Below are 16,357 nucleotides of genomic sequence, written 5' to 3'. Positions count from 1 at the left end.
CAATTGTGAGAATGGCGTAGGACCGGACACGGTTTCATTCTGTTGTGCATGGGGCCGCTGAGTCGGAACTGACTCCACAGCACCTAACAACAACAACATCATTTTCTACAGGAGCTTTGGTGGTGTAATGGTTAAAAGGCTCAGTTGGCATTGAATAGTTTGGCAGTTTGAACCCACAAGCTGCTCTGTGGGAGAAGGAAGTGGCAGTCTGCTTCTATAAAGATTGACACCCTAGGAAACCCTATGAGCTCTGCTCTGTCATACCGGGTTGCTATGGGTGGAAATAAAGTTGATGGTTTTGGTTTTCGGGGGCTGGGCGAGAGCTGTACATTATTTCCTGGCCAGCAGATTAAATTAAAGGAGCAGCTGCACCTTGCCTTGGGCTGGAGTGGGGGCAGCAGTTATCTAGCCCCCACTTGGCTGCCTGTCTCCCCTTTCTTCTCCGTCCCACCTCCAGAGAAGAACAAGAAATGCCTCATTCCTTGAACAAAGGTCCTCAACCAACAAATCAAAAATTGAAAAGGAAAGTAAATGTAAATTTCTTCTTTATGTAGTCTGAAAAGATTTTTATTCTCCGAGCCTTCCAAAAATAGATGTAATCATGAAACCTTGCAATTTTGTGGCAGGCGTTTGCTTTGATACTTTTTGGAAACTCAAAATATGTCTGGGGAAAAAAAAAGTTTTAAGGCACATATATGTTCTATAAAGAGCCCTGGTTGCATAGTGGGTTATGAGTTGGGCTGTTAACTGCAAGGTCAGCAGTTTGAATTTACCAGTCACTTCATGAGAGAAAGATGAGGCTTTCTGCTCCTGTAAAGATTTACATCTTAGGAAAGCCTCTACAGTGGCTTCCGTGTGGCGGAACCAACTCGAGGTACACAATCACTATCACCCCATGTGCCTCATATGTGTTAGGAATAATAGTGTCAGGATTCCTTAGTAAATGAAAATGAAGTTTGCCAAACAGTAAGTAAATTAATAAGTGTTGATATATTCTTAATATTCCCTTTGTCTAGCTTCTTGAAATACTTTCTGAGTGATAACCACAGTGGCAAATGGAAAATTTTGTGAAAAATTGTGATGCGCTTTTAATCTATTGGAGTAAATGGCATGAGGTCCTTATGGGTAAAAAATGGTATGTCAGTGAATGACTCATCTGTGAAGAATGTCAAGCTAATTATTTCAGTTAACTCACCATACAGACCAGATCACCCCCAATCAGTTAGTAGATTATTAGCCTGGAAATGCAGGTGGATAGTTTCAGAGCCAGCGTCTAAAGCACAACTGTAATTTTCCTGAATGGCAACTGGGTTAGCCACAGGACATCAGCTCTCTGATGACTTACATTCTACGTTATCTTTGGTGTCACATCAAATGTCTAGATTAGAAATGACTCCCCCTACCCCCTTAGGTATTCTCCTTGTAAAAGAAAAACACATTCACCCATATATTTACATGCTTAAAAGTTTTCCTTCCCACAGTGTCCAGGGATAAGAAAATTTATCTGAGATTGTTTCTCAGGCTGGCTGCTTCTCAGTATACTCGAATCTACCCATGTACCTGCTTGGAGAGGATGATTGGTCTGAGATGCTAAGGATTACCTCTGCTGAAGAAAGGAGCTTTAGTTCAGCTGCCTTTTAGGTGAGATTATTTCTCCCCAGTGGAAGATCAATTAGGAATCTCTTCTGAATTTGAACTCTCGCATCCTCAGACATAAGCAATGTGGGATTGAGGCGGCAGGCAGCATGCCCCTTCTCTCTCATTGACCCTCATGAGCTCTGCATGGTGGCTATGTCTTCCTTGGGGGACATCTTACATTTCCAATGATGTAGCCCTGACACCACAAATTGTCTGTCTGGGAAGGGTGTGCCTGGGCGGCTCCAAGAATGAAAAGCCTTCACATGACGTCAGAGTGACTGAACTATTATATTAGTGATTGTTTCCCAAACACCTTGACATTTTTCCTTCTTCCCTAATTGTGTGGATTTCCTGACCATTTAAATATCAGAGTACACATCCCATCCCCTCCCGAGCTCTGAATGGACTGGGGAACTGGTTGGCTTGCTTTCACTCCCTCAGTAGCTGCTCCAGAGGGTTTCCAAGCCTGTGACATGTAGAAGCAGATTGCCAAATTTTCCTTCAACCCAACCTCTCTGGGTGGGTTCCAACCACCAACCTTTTGGTTAGTAATCTAGCAGTTTAACCATTTACAGCAACCAGTGAATCCTCAAAACCAGGGACATTCGCCCTCAAAACTGCCCATTTCCAAATGTCAGACTTGCCAATTCTGAATCCTAACCCTTCTACACCCAGTGTCCCTGATTCTCTTCCTTTCTCCTGGGCGTGGAGGCAGATCCCTGGGTGACTTGTGAGTTAAAAACCAAACATTTTCCCAAAGTTTGTCATTAGGATTCTTGCTCCCTCCCCTGTGGCCTCGGTGAAGCTAGCTTCTGCGTGGCAGCGTTAGTGTTTTCTCTTTAGCGCCACACTTGGTCCCTCTGGGATCTACTCTGGGGCTTTCACGTGGGGACACAGCCTCCCGCCCCCGTCCCTGTCTTAGGAGGGGACCAGACGGATTGGCAGCTGGCCCTAGGGTCTCAGCTGCTACTTGGGGCAGGACATCAAAGATGCGCGTTTAAAATGTTTCCAATCTGTCTGACTAATATCCTAGCAAGCTTAACGGCTGGAGCCCTGGGCCTGTGCAATACTCTGACAAAGTTTTGTCCTGTTACGCAGTGTTAAATGAGGGCACTCAGCAGTGAGATGGCGCTTTCCTCCTTTCTCCGACTCAACAATCCCTTTGGATTTTAAGAAAACAAAACAGCCTTTTAATTTATTTTCTTTCTTTCCCTTGGGCCAAGCTCAAGGCACATTCTGCACGACAGAGAGGCCCACTAGGGGTCAGTGCAGCGTAACAAATGGCCAAGACTCAGGTTCCTTGCCGGATCCTAAACGTTTCCATCATAGCTTTGCCCCTATTTCATTCTAATGAGCAAACGGTCCCATTACTGCATGCTGAGCCGGGCTCCAGACCAATCCCCTGGATGGCCATTTTCCTTTAATATAAGTTTAAACACTTGCAATCAAAGGCAGCTCTAATTTGAAATTTAGGACCGCTGGTATTGGTTTCAATATGTTGTTTTTCACTATTTCTGTTCGAACCTTTGTCCCCTTTCATTGTTCTTTCAAAGCTTCATCCCTGCTGCCCTTTCATCTTGCTTTAATCCCATTAAAAAAAAAAAATCATTTAGTCTAAGAGCTGGTGTGTGTGTGTCCTTTTGTAAATATGCCCTTTCCTTTCCCATCTGAAAAGTTCTAATTTCTTTCAATGTGCTCTGGAAGAATAGAAGTCGCTGGATGACAACCACAGTTAAGCACTGGGCATTGTAGCTCAACCACACTGCAGCAGAAGACAGGTTTAGCCATCTCTTTCTGAGAGTGGGAAACCCCACGGAATACAGTTCACTCTGCACACATGGGACTTCCAGAGTTAAAATCCACTAGATGGCAACTAGTAACAAGAAGGAGGAAGTTAAGTTTTAGGTCATGGGGATGTGTCGGTGTGCATGGAGGACAGCACAGGACACACTAACATAGTAGGTCTGTGGGAGAACTCTGGTGAGATTCCTTGGGTAGACATCATATCTGTAATGTGAAGGAGGACACTGGGAATTTCTTATGGGCTTGGTTTACTCATCATCTCTTCTCAGTGCTGCCCCACAACACTATGGAGACTATCTCAATGAAATCTCAGAAGTCCACATTCCAAATCCAGCAGCCCCACCTTTGCAGCCCTGAATTCCACACAATCTCCCTGAAGCACTTGGCACTGTTGAGCGTTTCTCTCAGAGGAACTTTCTTGCTATTCTTTTGCACTGTTTCCATAATAACACTGATAATAGATGTTTCTTTCGTCATAGTTTTTTTTTTTTTTTTTTTTAAAGATTTGTTGTTGTTGTTAAGTGCTGTCGAGTCAGTTCTGACCCACAGTGACCCTGTACAGGGTTTCCGAGGGTGTAAATCTTTACGGGAGTAGAAAGCCTCATCTTTCTCCCGCGGAGCAGCTGGTAGTTTCGAACTGCTGACCTTGCGGTTCACAGCCCGATTCGTAACCACTAAGACCCTAATTTAAGACATTGTTTGTTATGTCAGGGAACAGACTGAGTAAAGAATATCTGCAGCACCTAAAATGATTCCTCTCTTTGGATTCTGTTGTTATTGTTAACAGTGTCAATAGAATTTGCTCCAACTTATAGTGACCCTGTATAGGGTTTCCAAGAAGTGGCTGGTGAGTTTGAACCATTGACCTTGCGGTCCTGTGCTCATGGGTGCCACACAAGGACTAGGTCTTCGCTATTTGACTAAACATTGTGGACCAGATGACTTCCTATAGGATGAATTCTTCTTCAGAGGCTCTCCCTTCTGATCAGAGTCTAGCCAACTAGCCTGCAAGTGGCTCTCAGATGTGACTTTTCCGTAGCAGAATTTTAACACTGAGTCAGGATGGAACATTCTATTCTGCTAGTGCAATAAAGCAATCCCTCTTGTTGTTGTTGTTGTTAAGTGCTGTCGCGTCGGTTCTGACCCATAGTGACCCTGTACAGGGTTTCCGAGGCTGTAAATCTTTATGGGAGCAGAAAGCCTCATCTTTCTCCCACGGAGCAGCTGGTAGTTTCAAACTGCTGACCTTGTGGTTCGCAGCCCGATTCGTAACCACTATGCTACCAAAGCAATCCCTCTAGGTGTAGGCAAATTTCAATTTTTGGAACCATAGCAGCGATGCCTGACATGTGAATCCCATTTTGCCACCAGAGGGCAGCTATGTCATATCTATTGAAACACACGCAGACTATGTTTTACAAAAAAGAAGATCACGTTAATAAAAAAATGCAACATAAAAATTATGCTTTGTTATCTTTCACTGCATATCTTTAATATTTACAAGCATCTGTAGAGTATACCAGTACATATAATATTGATATCTATCCTTAGCGAATATATATATACATATACTTAGAGTAAGGAGCTCTGGTAGCGTAGTGGTTACGAATCGGGCTGCGAACCTTAAGGTCAGCGGTTCGAAACTACCAGCCGATCCGCGGGAGAAAAATGAGGCTTTCTACTCCCGTAAAGATTTACACCCTCGGAAACCCTGTACAGGGTCACTATAAGTCGGAACCGACTTGACGGCACTTAACAACAACACAACAACATACTTAGAGTGGTTTTATGGGCATGGGAAGGATATTTAGCGATAGAAATTGTTTTGTATTCTCTACTTTTCCTTTGAAACATAAGACATGCATCACAAAAGGAGATTTGAAGAAGAAATAGATGCAGAATTAATTGGGATTGTGTGCCATTTTATAAATTTTTGTTTTCATTTCTCTATTTTTGTCTGATATAGCTTTGTAACAACAATTCTGAAATACTGATTTCTTGCAGCTTCAAGTTTTTTTTTTTAAATCATCTTTGAGAAGAGCTATCTCGAATTTCTAAGTGGCACTATTTTGATTGCTAGTATCCTTTTTGCCAACTTATATTGAACAGGAAATTAAAACTAGGTGGATGTGATGGCTGCCTTGTGGTTTTAGGGAGTTCTATAAAACACATGGAAATGAAAACTTTATAATGACAACACTGGGAACATCTTATTATGGGTTTTTCTTTGGCTATTGAGAAAACCAAAGTATAAAAATTATTTTAAGGTCTAGACAAAGTGAAGGTCTTTGTGTGCCTTTACTTGGACCATTGTTGTTAAGTGCCGTCGAGTCAATTCTGACCCATAGTGACCCTGTACAGGGTTTCCGAGGCTGTAAATCTTTACGGGAGCAGAAAGCCGCCTCTTTCTCCTGTGGAAGGTGGTAGTTTTGAAATGCTGACCTTAAGATTCACAACCCAATTCATAACCACTACACTACCAGAGCTCCTTGGACCATAGCTTTTTTAAAAAAGGTGCTATTATGGTAATATCATACCTGGTATAGCCCTGTGGGTTAATGTACCAGACTGCAAAGCTGTTTGAACTGCATGGTTGGTGGTTCAAGCTCACCAGCTGCTCTTCAAAAACCCTATACAGGGTCGCTATGGGTCGGAATCGACTCCATGGCACTTAATAACAACAACATGGCAATATTTAGTAGTATACTGGTTATGAGTCAGGCTGCTAACCTCAAGGTCAGCAGTTTGAAATTACTAGCTGTTCCTTGGGAGAAAGATGAGGCTTTCAGCTCCCATAAAGATTTTTTTTTCAAGTTTTTATTGTGAATTGAATGATAGTTTACATGGCTGATCATCAGTTTTATACTCATCCTATCATATTCGTTTCATTGCAACAATTACAATCGTATTCATTTCATTGCAATGATTACAATCCCCTGCATGTGTCATTGTTCAAAATCATTTGCTTTTATTCTCTGTTTCCCTTCCCCCCCATAAAGATTTATAGCCTCAGAAATCCTATACAGGGTTGCTATGAGTTGGAAACTACTCCAGGACACATACCCACCACCACCACCACCATGGAGATATCTACAATTTTCCCAGTAAACTTGTGTTTCTAAAAATATGAAACTATAATCTCATAGTTTGCTTCAAAGTTGATAGAGTGCTTAGAGCCCAAAGGTGTTCTGGGTCATATGTATTCCCTTAGCCTCAGTTCAAAGGAAAGCTTTACATATCCAGCTCCTCAGCATTGTTCCAGAGACTTCTCAAGAGAAGGAGAGAGCAAGAGTAAAAGGCATTGCATGAATTTGGTTGAAAGAGTAAGCATAAGATTGCTCAGCTGAGTGATACTGCATGAGATCAAAGCCAAACCCTTTGACTATCCTGCTATGCCGTGCCTTTTGATTGCTGTTATGAGATGTAAAGACTCCACCTAAAATGATATGCTAGCTGATTTCATGCTTCAAATAGAGTCCCCTGGCAATGGTGTTGCTAGAAGGGCAATCAGAGAAAGCACAAAGAACAGAAAATATTGTCTCAGTGAGTTCCCCTTTTCTCTCGGTCCTTTTCCCTCACTAATGTGGTTTAGAGACCTCCAAACATTTTTGCATGGATGTTCGAGCTGCTAATAAGTTGCACAGTGCAAGATATGCTTTGAACTATCTACTTCAGTAGCTTAACCGAGATCCTTACCACATAAAATGCAGACCAGGAAAACGTCACCTGGGAGTTCGTTAGAAAAGCAAAATCTTGAGATCCTCCTCAGTCCTACTGAATCCAAATCTGCATTTTAACTAAATCTCCAGGTGACTCATGTGCATTTAAGTTTGAGGAATGTTGACTTAGATCAGGGGTGGGGAACATCTGGCCCTCTGGCTATATGTTGTTAAGTGTCATGTGTCAGTTTTGACTTGTATGGACCCTGCATAGGATTTCCAGAGGAGTAGCAGGTGAGTTTGAACTGTTGACCTTATGGTTTAAACCAAACTTGAGGTTGAGTGCTTATTTTATGGTGCCACACCAGGACTCCAAGACACTGGGACTGTACGTTGTTGTTAAGGGCTGTCCAGTAGAGTTTGTCCCTACCCATAGTGACCCTGTTTCTGAGGAGCAGCTGGTGAGCTTCAACCGCCGACCTTGCAGTTCTAATGACAGATCTGTGACATCATTTGGTCTGGCCCTGCCAAGTAACCACAGTTGCAGCCATCACATTGCTGTTGTTAAGTGCCATAGAGTTATTGTTTTCTTCCTTAAACAAGGGTTTCCTGGAATAGAGTTTGTTCTTTCCTAGTGGGAATATTTTCTTGAATATCATTCTCTTTGGTACAATCTGCCTATAATGGGAATAACTCATCTCCTGGACCTAATGACTAGAATTCATATGAAAATAAATTCAGAGTCCTACCATTTCCTCAACACTTTTTTTTTAATATAAAATATAATGTTCAATTTGCCTTTTATTAGGGAAACTTGACAAAATTCCAGTTTACCAGATCTAAAATGAAGATGTGATTATTCACATTATAAAAAGAGTCTTTGCTTTATAGAGAAATTTACCAAATGATTCCTTTAAATTGCCCTGGGGTACATTTGAAATAGAACTTGACTTAAATGTTGATTCACAGCCCTATCTTTGAGCAGGCATATAATACATAAATTGAGACATGATTGCACAGAGAGTCGTTTTGGGCACATTATTAATACATTTCTGAAAGAGCTCTTGACCACCCTTTTCATTTCTTCCTCCCATTTTGTCCTAATTTCTCTAAGTCTACAATATGGAATCACATCTTTTTATTCATCTACCAGCTCATATAACTCGATTGCTTTACATTTTCCCAAAACCGAAGGCTTCATAGAGATTGAATTAGCCGAGGAGACACCTAACAATGATTCCAAGAGAAAATGACTCTTCATCCTAATGAATAGTTGTATTAGGCTTGATTGGAGCCTGTAGAGTCCTTGCTGGTAGTAAAACCCTGACAGGGCGGCAGATGCCTTCGTCGGGAGCGGTGGACAAACAGCACAGAAATAGTTCTAGGACCCAGGAGATTTCCTGTCAGTGGGAAGCCACCCGGGAATAACTACTCCTCAGTCATGTACTTATCTGTGGTCTCATGGTCTCTGCTCATATCTCTGATCTCCTGAACCCAATGATGGCACTTTTGTTGCTATCGTGCAATTCCTATGTGTTTGGCTGTTTCCTTCAGGGGGTTTTGGAAGACAGGGGCTATGTTTTCCCCATCTTTATCCCTACAGTGCTTAGTTGTTGTTGTTGTTAAGTGCCATTGAGTTGGTTCCAACTCAGCGACCATGTACAGGGTGTCTAAAGAGCGATTGGTGGGTTGGAACCCACTAACCTTTTGGTTAGTAGTCCAGAGTTTTTCTACAGTGTCACACCAGGACTCCTTAGTATGTAAAAGTATTTCATATGAGTTTGGAAGAAAGACTTAGAAATCTCCTGAACGATTACTGATACCTTTAAAAGGAGCCAGAATCCTACATCTGAGCACAGTTCCTTCAAGGAGCTGGTGAAATGCCCATCTGCTCTCTTTTTACACCAAGGCAGCAGTAACATGGATCATTGAAGATGTCACATAATAAACTTAGTATTTGACTTAGATATTGTGGCTCTATTTGAATATTAATAGTTATGAAGTTCTCAAAGCATTAAAAAATAATAAGAATAAGAAAAAGCAAAACATTGCTTCCTTGAAAAGCTGACTGATTCCATCTCAGATGGTTGTCTCAGCAGCTAAGGCTGCTTCTTGAACTGAACTACTTTTCAGATCAGTCCATAGGGGTGATCAATTCACTTGAAACCTTGCTTATTCATCTTGGCAGGCAAGATGTTTAAAACAATAGGATTTCTTTCCCAGGCCCTGTTCAGAAAGAAGAATCAGAATCATACCTTTGTCATTTTAAGCACTGAACCAAATGGATAAGGTCCTTCTGGACAGACAAAAACCTGCTAAGGCTAGGAAGTGGGTGTCTTAGTGTACCATTGTTCATGTAGTCAGTGCTAGAATCTGATTGTTCTAGTCATTTGAATCCACTATATTTATCAAGATAAATATCCTCAAGATAAATGAAGAAAAGATTGAAGTTGTCAAAGACTTCATTTTGCTTGGGGTCAGCCATCAACACTCATGGAAGCAGCAGTCAAGAAATCAAAAGAGTATTGCATTAGGCAAATCTGCTGCACAAGACCTTTTTAAAGTGTTCAATAGCAAAGATGTTACTTTGAGGACTAAGGTGAGCCCAATCCATACCATGGTATTTTCAATAACCTCACATGCATGTAGACGTTGAACAGTGAATAAAGAAGATCGTAGAAGAATTGATGCATTTGAGTTATGGTGTTAGAGGAGAATATTAAAAGTACCATGGACTGCCAAAACAATAAACAAATCTGTATTAGAAGAAGTACAGCCAGAGCGCTCCTTAGAAGTCAGGATGGCCAGACAGTCTTTCATGCTTTGGGCATGTTATAAGGAGATACAAGTCCCTGGAAAAGGACATCATGCTTGGTAAAGTGGAGAGTCAGTGATAAAGAGGAAGACCCCCAACGAGATGGATGGGCACAGTGGCAGCAGCAATGGGCTCAAGTATAACGATTGTGAGGTTGTCTCAGAACCGGGCACGGTTTTTTTCTGTTGTGCATAAGGTCTCTATCAGTTAGTACTGATTTGGTGGTGCCTAACAACAACAACAACAACAACAACAACAACAACAACAACAACAGTCATTGTTCAAATATTTTCCTACCATGCTACCTGGAGTTATTCTTTCATTTGAAACTTTTAGTGATAAAATACATGAGTTCATAATAACTGAACTCATACTTTGGAATGAAACCTACACATCTTTTCTACATAGTTACATAAAATTACATGTAACAAAAAATGATATAAGGGATACATTCCAAGACTGTGGAATGTGGATGCCTGAAACCTCAGATAGTACCAAATCCTATAAAGGCTGCTTTAAAATTTCCTATATGTGTGGCGCTGTGGGATAATGCCTCAGACTGCAAAGTCGTTTGAACTGCAAGGTGGGTGGTGTAAGCTCACCAGCTGTTCCTTGGAAACCCTATACAGGGTCACTATGGGTCAGAATCAACTCAACGGCACTTAACAACAACAACAATATATTTATACTTGCAACATTTATATTATAAATTAGGCACAGTATGAGATTAACAATTTTTCAGTACAACAAGGGTTACTTGCTACCACAGCATTCTATCTGGTAACTACTACATGACAAATGGACAGGTAGTGTATACAGTGTGGGTATGCTGGACAAAGAAATTGTTTACATCCCATGCAGGATGGCGTGGGATGGAGTGAAATTGTCTCATACTGCTCAGAACGATGTGCAGTTTAAAATTTATGAATTGTTGATTTCTGGAGTTTTCTTTTTAAAAATTTCAGACTATGGTTGACCATAGGTAACTGAAACCACAAAAAGTGAATGGTGAAAATGGAAATTCCAAACAAGGGGAGAGGGGACTACTGCATATGTGAGCCCTGGTGGTTTACAACAGGTTATGCACTGAGCTGCCAACCGCAAGGTCATCAGCTGCTCTGCTGGAGAAAGATGAGGCATTCTGCTCCCTTAAAGATTTACAGCCTTGGGCATCCTATACAGGGTCACTATGAATCAGAACTGACTCAATAGTACACAACATTTTATAGTAGGGACCTAATTTGTTGTTGTTATGTGCCGTTGAGTCAATTCTGACCCATAGCATCCCTGAATAGGGTTTCCGAGGGGCAGCTGGTGAGCTTGAGCTGCTGACCTTACAATTCAAATGGCTTTGCAGTCTGGTGCATTAACCCACAGCGCCACACCAGAACTCCACAGAAACTCTCAATTCATCCCTCCTTAAAAAAGGTTCAGTGAATGTAGAGAGAAGGGACCCTGTTTTTGTCTCGTCTATCTAGTCTCTGACCCGTAAAGATTTACACCCTTGGAAACCCTGTACAGGGTCGCTATGGGTCGGAACCGACTCGACGGCACTTCACAACAACAACAACAATCTAGTCTCTGATGACCTATATTTCAGCTGTCCTCTGAAGCATTTCTTTCGCTCTTCTTTTTCTGTAGTAATTGTTATGGATTGAATTGCGTCTCTTCAAAAAGACACGCTGAAGTGCTAACTCATAATACCTGAGCATGTGAACTTGTTTGGAAATTGCAACTTTAAAGATGTCATCATTTAAATGAACAAGAAGGTGGGTCTTAATCCAATATGAGTGATATACTTATAAAAGAGAAGAAAAAAGAGATGCAGAAGGAAGATGGCTGTGTGATATTGAGGAGAGATGTTTGCAGAGATGCAGCTGTAAGCCAAGGAACGCCAGGGAACTTTGGCCATCACCAGAAGCTAGGAGACAGGCCTGAACTCATTCTCCCTTAGTGCATTCAGAAGGAAGTCGACTGATATTGAATTTCTAGCCTCTAGAACTGCAAGACAATACGTTTCTGTTCTTGTAATCCAAGTCGCCAGTCTATGGTACTTTGTTACAACGAGTGCTCTGGCTCTGCTGTGTTCAGAGATTTCAACTGCTCCTCTAAAAAAATCCACAATTTTTGTTTCTAATAAGACTCACAAATTATTTAACTATAGTCTTTATCCACTGCATTTCTAAGGAAGTTGTGAAACTGTTGTTGATTATGATTATCCCAAGGATGGGGTTGTAGTTGTCTGTTCCTGCAAGTTTTTCAGCCTCTACTGTAATTGCTCTCAAGGCTCTTGTGGTTTTGATGGTCTATCCTTTGGTGTGGAGTCTTGGTGTGGTGTCATAAGATAAGCACTCGACCTAAAGGTCGGTTTGAACAGCATGATTGGTGGTTCAAACTCATCAGTTGCTCCTTGGAAACCCTATACAGGGTCACTATGAGTCAGAAATGATTAGACAGCACTTAACAACAACATCCTTTAATGTGGTGCTGTGGGATAATGCACTGGACTGCAAGGTTAGTGGTTCAAAATCACCAGCCGCTCCTTGGAAACCCTATACATGGTAGCTGTGAGTCAGAACCGACTTAGCACTTAACAGCAACAATCCTTTAGTGATGGAGAGAACACTACTGACAGGAAAAGTAATTTCCTGATTATGGTTAGAACTGAATATGGGGTAGGGTGGTTCCCATGCAACACCATTCAACACCTCTCTCCAATTGCAGCAGTCAAGTGGTGATGATCTTTAAAAATTCCATATCCAGTATCCCCAAGAGTTCCCAAATCAGTGTTGGTAGCTAGAAGAATTTGGAAGGAAGGAATACAGAAGAAGATAACAGAAGATTATATAATTGGGGTAAATCTTTGAAGTTGACGGAGTTAGCATTAGCAGTGACTCAGGGCACTGGGTCAGAATAGAAAATTAGAGCTTACTCATTAATGATTTGTGAGCAGATGTGATAAATAGTACCCCCTTCCATCGCTCACTTCTTTCAAAATATCGAGAACTGAGATGTGAACCTTGCTCTGACCATTCACTTCATTCAAGCCTGTTTTTGTTTGTTTAAGAACTTACAGCACATTTACATATGCATCTCAGAAGTGAAACTACATATACACTTTATTGATTCCTTGGAGTATCAATTCTATTTTGGCTTGGGTGGTGCATGCATAGTTTGTGAGAATGTGCACTTAGCATACGGCCTGGCAGGGAAAGGGGACTGATTGAGGTAGGTGATTATGTCCTCTGCATTTTCTCACTTTAAGACTTTACAAGTTGTCTGATCCCTCGGGCATTGGTACCATGTGAGGAGTCTAGGGAATTTTTTGTTGTTGTTATTGTTGTAGGCATGACCAAAATTGTTATGAAATGTAGCTCAAACAGCTGACAAATGATAAAACTGTTGATCTCTAATCTGTTATAGGCTGTTTTATGCTCTAAGAATTCTCTTGAAGGAGGTAGGAAACAAGACTATTGATTTTTGCTCCATTTGGGATGGGTTAGGCTTTAGCGGTATTGACAGATGCTTGTCCCCAGGGAACTTGTTGGAAGGAATAAATACTCCTCTTCTCTGGGTCAGATAAGCCCTTTCTCCAGAGGGTTCTAACAAAGGCTGAACATGGATAGATTTCTCAGATTCATGTTTTAAACTACAAAGGATCACTACCAGTGAACTGAGGGTGTTGGCTGTTGTTATTTCTGTTGCATAAAAGGATTTGGAGTCTTTAGGAGTTTCCTATAACTCAAGAGTCATCATTTCCAATGATGCAAAGATCAGATCCTCTTGTCACAGGATTATTGTCATTCAGTGCCATTGAGTCGGTTTCAACTCATAGTGACCTAGAAAGGGTTTCCCAGGAGTGTCTGGTGAGTTTCAACTGCCGACCTTATGGTTCAAACTGACCTTGAGATCAAGTGCTTAGTCCTTTGTTCCCGAGTCATAGAAAAAAGCTAATGATGCACCCAGACTCCCCAACATCTAGCCAGAATTAGTACATTAACCTATAATTGTTCGGTTCAGTGATCAAATTGTCTGTAGCCAGGAAGTTGTTTGTAGTACATGTATAAATACTTCTTGCAAGTATTTATAACAGAAAAATCAAACTGCAGTATATTGAGAAGTGTACAGCCAAGTATGAGCCATGCATGACAAAATGGGAGGGAAGCAAACAAAGTTCAATGTTGGTACCTTTAATCTTCTCATGGGGTGTTATTTTTCCCTTTTTTGTGGTGTCTTTTCTTCTTTATGTTAGGTATACAATGTCCAGCACCTTCAAGGGAGAAAGATGAAGCTTTCTGCTCCCATAAAGATTTACCGCCTCAGAAACCATATGCCAGGTTGCTGTGAGTCAGAATCGACTTGATGGGATGCCTCAGCAGTGGAAGCAGCTAACCACAGGTCTGAGGTTAGAACACGGCAGCCACTGAACAGGGGAACAATGAAGCTTTCTACCGCCAGCAAGATCTGTAGCCTCAGGAACCCTGTACAGGGTCACTAGGAGTCAGAACTGACTCGGTGGCACGCAGCAGGAACAAGAAGTGCTCTCTTTCCACACTTTCTTGCCAAAAGAGCTACTTTTAGAAAACTGTGAACTTAAAGATCTAAGTATAGCTTTTTAAAAAAATTTTTTCTTAAAGAAAGCTTTTCTTGTGAATTAATTGAGTGATAGTTTACAGGGCAGATCATCAGTTTTGCACTCAACCAGTTGTATTTTGTTTCATTGCAATGATTCCAATCCCTCTATGCACCATCTGTTAACAGTGTTTGATTATTTCCTTTTATTTATTTATTTTTTGATATATACAAAACACACAGGAAATAGATATTTGTTGAAATGACCAAAGGGCACATTTTGCAAGCCTGTCTTCTACTGGGTGGTGCACAGCGTTTCTCATTCCATGGCTCTAGAGTTCTCAGTTGTTCTCTCTCTAGGCCATTGCCTTTGCTTCTGTGTCTGCTGTCATTACATCTCTGGTTAGGGTCCCATGCTCTGCTCACGCTCTTCCCTCTTGATGATCCTGGGTCCTCTGTTCCTGGAATGAGAGATTAGCTACTCTGCCCTTTTTGTTTCACATCTTCTATTTTTACAGTTGTGACAACCACAGTTAGTCATGATAACAATTTAGCACATGCAAAAGAATGAAGTTGGACCCCTTTCTCACATCATATACAAAATTTAACTCAAAATTATTAAAATATAAGAGCTAAAACTACAAAAATCTTAGAAATAATGAAAAAATGTTTATAATCACTAATAATTAAAAAAAATAAAAACTATAATAATGATAAGCCTCATCTTTCTCCTGCAGAGCAGCTGGTGGTTTTGAACTGCTGACCTTGTGGTTCGCAGCCCGATTCGTAACCACTACACTACTGTATAGGGTTTCTGAGGAGCAGCTGGTGAGTTTGAATTGCTAACTTTGTGGTTCTCAGTCCAGTGCTGATTTTAAAGCACTTTGTTGTTTGCTGTTAAGTGCTGTGGATTCAGTTCTGACTCATAGTGACCCATTTTAGGGTTTCTGAGGAGCGGCTGGTGGATTTGAACCATTGTCTTTTTGGTTAGTAGTCCAGTGCTTATCCTACACCATCATATCAGGACTCCATATGTATGTGTGTGTATGTATATGTTGTTGTTAAGTGCTGTCGAGTCAGTTCCCACACATAGTGACCTTGTATAGGGTTTCCAAGGAGCGACTAGTGAGTTTGAACCATCAACATTGCAATTCAAACTGACTTTATGGTCCAGTACTTATTCTACAGTATCACACCAGGGCTTTGTGTGTGTGTGTGTGTGTGTGTGTGTATTTATAACGTCTCTCTCTATATATAAAGGAGCTCTGGTAGTGTAGTGGTTACGAGTTGGGCTGCCATCCTCAAGGTCAGCAGTTTGAAACTACCAGTGGTTCCAAGGGAGAAAGATGAACGTTCTGCTCCCGTAAAGATTTACAGCCTCGGAAACCCTGTACAGGTAACTACAAGTCAGAGCTGACTCCACAGTACTTAACAACAACAACACATCCTTAGATCTGTCACATACTGTCTTGAGTGCTGTAGCTTTGTAGAAAGTTTTGGAATTGGGAAGTATGAATCTTTCAACTTTGTTCTCCCTTTGAAAGACTGAAAGATTGATCTGGATTGTTGTCTCTTGATTTGATTGATTATTTCTGTTCCTCTTTTTGAATTGTTTATTTATGCCTACAGCTATTTATTTATATGATTTTTGAAATTAGAAATTTCTTAATCTCTCCTGCCTTTAGGGAACTGTACAAAATGAGATTCTGGGTAAGGAGGGACATAGCATAGTATTTTGGACATTGTTCGTCATTATTGACTTTACTGTGAAAAAAAATCTAGATCAGGATGAGTTGTGAGCAGAAAAAAAAGAAACTTCCCTTACTGTCATGATTGTTGTTGTTGTTGTCAGGTGCCATCGAGTCGGAAC

Source organism: Chrysochloris asiatica, unplaced genomic scaffold, assembly GCF_000296735.1.
Source record: "Chrysochloris asiatica unplaced genomic scaffold, ChrAsi1.0 scaffold00021, whole genome shotgun sequence".
Classification (NCBI taxonomy): domain Eukaryota; kingdom Metazoa; phylum Chordata; class Mammalia; order Afrosoricida; family Chrysochloridae; genus Chrysochloris; species Chrysochloris asiatica.
The sequence above is the reverse complement of the archived record's forward strand: the minus strand, read 5'-3'. Positions refer to the sequence as shown.